At 45.6% G+C, this 7,576-nt stretch overlaps 1 non-coding gene across 1 annotated transcript; it reads left to right on the plus strand.

Moving 5' to 3' along the window:
• Window positions 1-48: 48 nt before the first annotated feature.
• LOC126509939 (U6 spliceosomal RNA) lies at window positions 49-155 on the plus strand. Its single transcript, XR_007594285.1, has one exon. It is a non-coding gene; the product is annotated as a U6 spliceosomal RNA (small nuclear RNA).
• Window positions 156-7,576: the final 7,421 nt, after the last annotated feature.

Consider the following 7,576-nt stretch of genomic DNA (forward strand, 5'->3'; position numbering starts at 1 on the left):
GCCCACCAAACACCCAGGCTACATCATGAAATAAAAGACAGGAGCTATATTTGCTTTGGCTTCACATATACTAAAAAGCTGGAGAGATACAGAGAAGATTAGCATGGTCCCTGAACAAGGATGACACAAAAATTCATGAAGCATTCCATTAAAAAAAAAAAAAAAAAAGACATGAGCTTTGTGCTAAAATTATAGACTAGAGCCAGGGCACCTGAGTTCAATCACACATTTTTACCTTGTGTAATTATAGGGAAAGTTCTAGAACCTCGGTTCTGGGTTCCTTCCTCCGGAAAGGGAGCAATGCAGGAACACCTGCACCCTGGCAGTGATCTAAATCCAGCTTTGGGAGCGAGCGCAGTGAGTGATGCTTCTAGCCATAAGCTTGAACTGCCTGTAACAGTGCAGCTCGCTCTGCTCACTCCACAGAGAAAGAAGCTGAGCCTCCAAAGAGTAAATAACCTACCAATAATTAAAGCAGCTGCCCTGGGATTCACATGGGATTCAGAATTTCTCCCAGCCAAAGTCTTGGCCTAAGTGCTCACCGCCTACTGGAAGGCTTCCTCAGTTGCCCACCTCTGCCTTGCCTGATAGGAAAACTCACCCTTTAACTATTTTCTGCTTCCTCAAGCCTTCCCAGTCTCCCTCTGTGCATCCTGCACATCTGTCAGATAAAGCCCCCCGCCCCCACACTCATGTTTGCTAGCATGTCTATTCTTGGGACCTCCTTGAAAAAGACAATACCTTATTGGGTTTTTTGTCTTCCTGGCATGCCGTAAATACTTCTGAGCGAATGAATAAATCAGCAAATAAAATATATGTAAGGTACTCAGAAGAGGTTTGCCCTAACAGATGTGATTTCAATATAAATCACTCAGTCCTCTCCTCTGTCATCCAGAAGTGTCATTTTTGATTAGAGGGCAGCATCAGATGTTGCCGTATTAACACAGAACCAGAGAGAGCAAGACTGCTATTAGGTTGTGCCTTGTCCCTCTCAGATGTCTCTCCCTGTTTTCGTGACAACATATAATAACCCATAATGAGGCTCTATGTCGCATCCTGATGAGACTTCCTGACTAAAACATCTGAGGTTTTAATTTATTTCCCATAAGTACCATTTCAGCTCAAAGTTTGTTCTCTCGGTGGCAGTGAGGGTGCCATTTGTCATCTGCTGAGTGCCCATACCTTCCCTTTATAGTATTAACCTTCTTTGCATTCAAATACTCCTAAGACCTGACTTAATAGTGAGCTCTTCTATACAATTTCCTTCCTAGAATGCCCAGCTCCTCCTGAATGCACACACAACTATTGTTCCCAAAATAGAATAGTTTACTGCTTCAAATTTCAGTTTTTATGTCTACAGTGATTTAGGACACGGAGTAGTCTTCAGAATGATCAACCCCCATGGACATTAAAAATGTTTCATTTGTGTACCAGAATGCAAGCATACTGACAATTTTAATACCTGCATAACAAAACACTGAGAAGCAGGATGGGCAAACGACATCAGTGGTTTGAAGTAGAACAGAAGGAGGGGTGGCATAGAGTTCTGCTTTCATAAATCCCCTCATGCTGGGGGACCCAGTAGAAAGGAGAAGTAGGGTTCAGTGAGCTTAGGGTCTCTCGGCTCTGAATTACTCCTTCAGCCTTGCTGAGTGCCCATCATGGGCCTAAGCCCTTTAAAGCGGGATGATTTTAACATAGATCCATACTAGATAAAAGAATGCAATAGTTTGGCTAATATTCAAATTCTTTTTAATGAACCATAATAAAGGTAGTTGCAGCATCGGGACTCTTGTTGTGGAATATTAAAAATGTTACATTTGTTTATGCTGTGGAACATATGTTTAATGATGCAAAGATGTGTTGCATTCTTTTATGTTGGGTTTGTTTAACTCTGAAGCTGTGTTACTTTGCCTGACAAAAAACACCTGATTGGTCTCATAAAGAGCTGAATGGCCAATAGCAGGCAGGAAAAAGGGTAGGCAGGGCTGGTAGGCGAAGAGAATAAGTAGGAGAACTCTGGGAAGAGGGTGTCAAGGAACAAGAAAAGGGGCCAGCCACACAGCCACACAACCAGACACAGAGTAAGAAGGAAAGAAAAGACATATAGAGAAAGTTAAAAGCCCAGAGGCAAAAGGTAGACAGATTAAGAAAAGCTGGTCAGAAACAAGTCAAGCTAAGGCTGGGCATTTATAAATAATAATAAGTATCCATGTGATTTATTTGGGAGCTGAGTGGTGCTCCCCACAAAGAGCCAAAAGAGTTAAAAAAAAATAAAAAGTCCAATAACAGACTCTGGTGAACTAAGACCCACAAAGTCTTAAGAATGTTGCAGGAGAAATAAGCTTGTTCCATGCTGGCGTAGGGGAGCACAGCTGTGCCTTGTACTCACAAGGATGCGGGATAAGGAGCCCAAGGTCACAATAACCAAAGAAACACCCTATATGACATCTATGCCAGAATTCTGTGACAAGTCCCTGCTCTGGCTACAGCTTCTCCCCTAAAATAAATAAATAATAAGAAAGGAATGGTATCTGATGACAGTCAAGACCCTGGGAGCCCTTTGTCGATTGCCTTCTGAGATAAGGAATTCAGAGTTAACATTATCTAATAGCAACAAGAGGTGCTCCTGGGCTCTGTAGGCCGGAACCAACCAGGCACTGTCTAGAGGACTGCACGAAGGCCTGAGAAGGAATTATTGCTCTGCAGGGACAAGTGTTGGCATCATAAGCAGCAGCTCTTAACTCCCCAGACTCGAGAACGAAGATGCAGACGTCCCTGTTCGGTTCTTAAGAATGAGTCACCCAGTCATAATGTCCTAGGAACAGAGTTGGACTAGAAATCCCTGTTATGGTGTGACTGGGAAATGCCCCCTGCAGACTCGTGTTTTGAGTGCTGATTTCCCAGCTGAAGGTACTGTCTGCAGGGAACTGCTGTAGGCTGGCCTCGGGTTCCAGCACGCTCTCCGCTTTCTCTTCCACAGAGATATGAACAGCTGTCCCCTGTCACACACTGCTGCAACCATGTTGTTCTGCTAAGCATGTGAGACCAGGCAACTGTGGTCTGAAACTATGAGTTAAAATTAGCATTTCCTTCTTTACGTTGATTCTGTTGGGCATTTTGGTCACAGTGATAGGAAATTAATAAGTCCAATATCTCTTGTGTTTTTGTTTTTGAGATAGGTTTTTCTCTGCATAGCGTTGACTGTCCTGGAACTAGCTCTACAGACCAATCTTGCTTCAAATTCAGAGATCCACCTGCATCTGACTCCCAGTGCTGGAATGAAAGGCGTGCACCACCATTCCTGGCCATTAGGTCTTTCTTAGTAGAATTCTCGGTCTTCTATACTATCCAAACCGTCCCAGTTACTACAATCGTCCACTAATGGGGACCCCCTTGCATTTTCTTTTTCCATTTTTTTTTTTTTTTTTTGGTTTCTCGAGACAAAGTTTCTCTGTAGACCAGGCTGGCCTCGAACTCACAGATATCCGCCTGTCTCTGCTTCCCAAGTGCTGGAATTACAGGCGTGCACAACCACCACCCGGCTATCCTTGCCCTTTCTTTTTGGGTCTGGAGTACACATCTCCTTTCAGGGTTGCCTTCTTAGCTCTCACATAAACCTGTCTGCATATATTTCTTTTCTTGATGCTCTTTGATAACACTGGAATTTTAATCATTTGCTAATGCAGTGGACTTAATGACTTGGAAACGAGGGAGAAATCGGGACATTTGCATAGGGTTGAGAATGATTCCCACAAGTTAAAAAAATATTCTAGGTCTTTATGACCTTCACCAGGTACACTTTGATCTCATTCCTCTGGTAATAGATTTGGGGGACAGTGTTGAACTCGGAGGAATGGATCCAGCGTTTACTATGCTGTCCTTTTTATTTCTTGGTAAAATTCCCTTTACTCTTACTTTGGTGTTTGGGAGATCAGCTCCCAGGAATGCACGCCCTAGAGGTTGTGGTTACTCTCTTGTGTTCCTAATGTGGTTTTCCCCACTACCCATAGTCCTCTTTCTACAGTGGCAAATTCTAGTCTGTTGGTTCTCTGCAGAAAGAGGGGAGGGCAGAGCTGGACCCACCAGACCCTCCCTGGGGATGAGCCGGATGGTGAGTGTCTGAGTTTATCTGAATAGCAGGGATCTATCTTGTGCATGAAAAAGATGGCTGCAACCAAATCACATTATGGAGACATTCCTTAAGTCATCCAGGGACATTCTCTTCTGATGGGTGCTTGCTCCCCACAGCTGAGCTCACTGCTGAAGTGACTAGAGGACACAGGACACTGGAGCCTGTAGGTGGGGACTACAGGACATGGGGGGGAGGTGCCCAGGAAGAAAGTCACTGTAGGGCTGATGAATGTGCTGCTATACCACACTGTATGAAATTTCATGGTGAATCAAGATCCAACACCCTAGGAGATGGCTGTGGTGGTGTAAATAAAACTGGCCCCCACAGGCTTATATATTTGAATGCTTGGAACCTAGTTGGAACTATTTGGGAAGGATTAGGAGGTGTGGCCTTGTTGGAGGAAGTGTGTGTCACTAGAGGCAGGCTTTGAGGTTTCAGAAGCCCATGTCATTCCCAGTTAGCTGTCTCTGTTCAAACTTGTGGATCTAGATGTGATCTCTCAGCTATTGCTCCAGCACCATGCCTGCCTGCTTAATGCCATGCTCCCTGCCGTGATGGTCATGGGCTCTAACCCTTTCTAACAGTAAGCCCCAAATTAAATGCTTTCTTTTAGAAGTTGCCTTGGTCATGGTGTTTTATTACAGCACTAGAAAAGTAACTAGACAGTGCCCTACCTCGCTAGTATGTTGGCAGTGAGAGCTGTCAATCTTAGAGCAGTCCAGGGGCCCAACCTATTCCAACTGAGATGGACTATTAACAAGAACGAAGAGACGGCCCTGTCCTCTTGTGAGCAAACAGCATGACTCTACTGCAACCTGCCTCCCAAGAGGGAAGTGTTAGCAGGGAGCAAAACCGCCTTTCCCGGAGCCACTGCTGGCGTGCACAGCATCTTTATGTGGATTACATAAAGGTATCCCGGGGCTGGAGAGCTGGCTCCGCAGTTAGGAGCTCTTGCTGCTCTTCCAGCGGAGCTGAGTTTGTTTCTGGCACCCACATTGGGTAGCTCACAATCACTTGTATTTCCAACTCCAGGGGATCCAGTCCCTTCTTTTGGCCTCCACGTGCACCACCACTCATCGTGTACACACATGCAGATACACATACACACATAAATGAAAAGGAAAAGGCATTCACTCTTAGATGCCTTTGTGCAAATGAGCTGATAAAGCTCCATTTCTTTAGGCCGAAATAGCTCCAGGGTGCTGCGGGAGCTTCTTCCACTCCTTCAGCCAATAGCCTTTAAGATACCAGCCCACTTGGGCGTGGTCTCTGCTGCTTTTTAAAGCAGCTGTAACCCTGCAGCTCCCCCTTTCTTAGGACTCTGCTTCTGGCTACTAGACCCCTTTTCCTGGTCGTGCAGAGGGCTGTTGTCTAGGACGGTGATCTGAAAGTTTTTCCTTTAAATAAATAACCCTTTTATTTATAATCATAATTCCAAACTGGTGTGGGATTGTTTTGTGACTTACACCTTCACCAGGGTACCCAGTTTAGCAAGTTGGCTTTAGCTCCGGCCCGTACACTTGACCAGGTGCCCTTGTGAAGCAGACAGTATGGTGGCACACAGCGGCCAGCCTCTGCCCACCCATCCGGGCACTGTCTGGAGACCCTAGAAGTCTCTCCAACTGCGTCTTAGCCTAGTGGGTCCACAAAACACCTTGCTCCCCACTAAACCACTGAAGAAGTAGTGTCTTTCTTCCCTTTCTTGATTCTGAACTGCTGCTACCAAGAGGCCACAACAGGCTAGCCTACACAGGGACTGATGGGAACAGGCGAGGCAGGGCAGTAACACTGAGGGGAGTCAAGTCCTTGAAGGGATAACACCAAGCTGGTGTCTAGGGAAGAAGTGGTAACTAGGACCACGTGGAGATAGATATCCTGTCCCATAAAGAAAGAGCAGTTTGGTTTGGTTTTGTTCTTAAGACAGGGTCCCACACAGCCCAGGCTAGCCTGGGATCTGCTCTATAGCCAAGGCTGACACTGAATTTGTGTCGTTATCCTGCTTCTGTCTCCCAAGTGCTGGGATCATAGGCTTGCGCCATTACACCTCGCAAAGGGATACATTAAAACAACAAACAAAACCAGAAAGCGCTTCTAACTGCTATCTCTCCAGCCCCCAACAGGTAATTCCTAAATGTAAACATCTCGGCAACATGCAACTATAATTCAAATACTCAGAAGACCAAGGTAGTAGGATGGTGATCTGGAGTTCAACTTGAGCCATCAAAATATAAAAATAAAAACCTCACCACTTCAAATGCGGAAGTGAAAGTCTGAGTGGACACCACCGAAGACTAACTTGGGGATCTGGAAGGAGGAAAGGAGAAGCATCTCACGGTGCAAGCAAGGTACAAAGCCAAGCAAACTGTCAGCGCAGGCATCAACAGATGCGCTGCAGCCAGAGACCCGCCAGTGACAGGAATCTAAACCAGAGCAAAGCTAACAAGGATGCAGAGTCGTCACACAGAGGAAAAACGGGAGGGTTTTAGGAAACTTGAGTTACCAGATAAAAGGTCACTGTATTAATTGAAAATCACAACCCTAGGATGTCTAGTCCCAGAGAAAATGAGAGACCCCCCCCCTTTTCCTTCTAGATACAGCTAAAACCCCTAAGGATAATATATAAACAGCACACGAAGACACTGAACACTGCAGAGAGAAGGCAAAAGAGCAGAGAATTTGCGGACTCAGAGTGATAAATTCTTTCCTACAAATTCCAGACAGAGTGCTAAAGAAACCAACAAGCAGGGTGTGTGTGAGAGAGAGATACACACAGAGAGAGACAGAAAGAGAGACAGGCCAAATGATGGGAAAGGAGCCTAAGAAGACAGAAAGGTTGGTGATAAAACCCCAATTCCAGCTTGCTACCACGGGAAAAGTGGCCCACACCCTTCTCCTGCTACTCCTCTGCCCTGGCCAGTGGGAGTTTCCCCTTTCTTCATTACGATTGGTTCTGCTTTGCACACCGCACCAGGGTGACCTGATGGGGCAGCCAACCACTCTTCCCACCTGGTGACATTGTGGTGATGTTCTCCTTCCACTGGCAGCCAATCATCACCTGCTGCAATAGAGGCTGAGGTAAGATTCAGATCTCAGGATGAAACTTAAATGTCCAAGATCTAGCTTTAAAAAAAAAAAAATTACACCCCCACCATAACAAAAACAAGAACAATTTCAGTTTGAATAAGAAAAGACAGAGAGCCGGGCGGTGGTGGCGCACGCCTTTAATCCCAGCACTTGGGAGGCAGAGGCAGGCGGATCTCTGTGAGTTCGAGACCAGCCTGGTCTACAAGAGCTAGTTCCAGGACAGGCTCCAAAATCACAGAGAAACCCTGTCTCGAAAAACCAAAGGAAAAAAAAAAAAAAAGAAAAGAAAAGACAGAGAGCAGATGCCGAGATGCACGTTTGCTAGGTGTTGGGGTTGTCTTGGAAACGCTCAACATA

Source organism: Alexandromys fortis, unplaced genomic scaffold (assembly GCF_014885135.2).
Source record: "Alexandromys fortis isolate MF-2015 unplaced genomic scaffold, M_Fortis_MF-2015_v1.1 scaffold_92, whole genome shotgun sequence".
Classification (NCBI taxonomy): domain Eukaryota; kingdom Metazoa; phylum Chordata; class Mammalia; order Rodentia; family Cricetidae; genus Alexandromys; species Alexandromys fortis.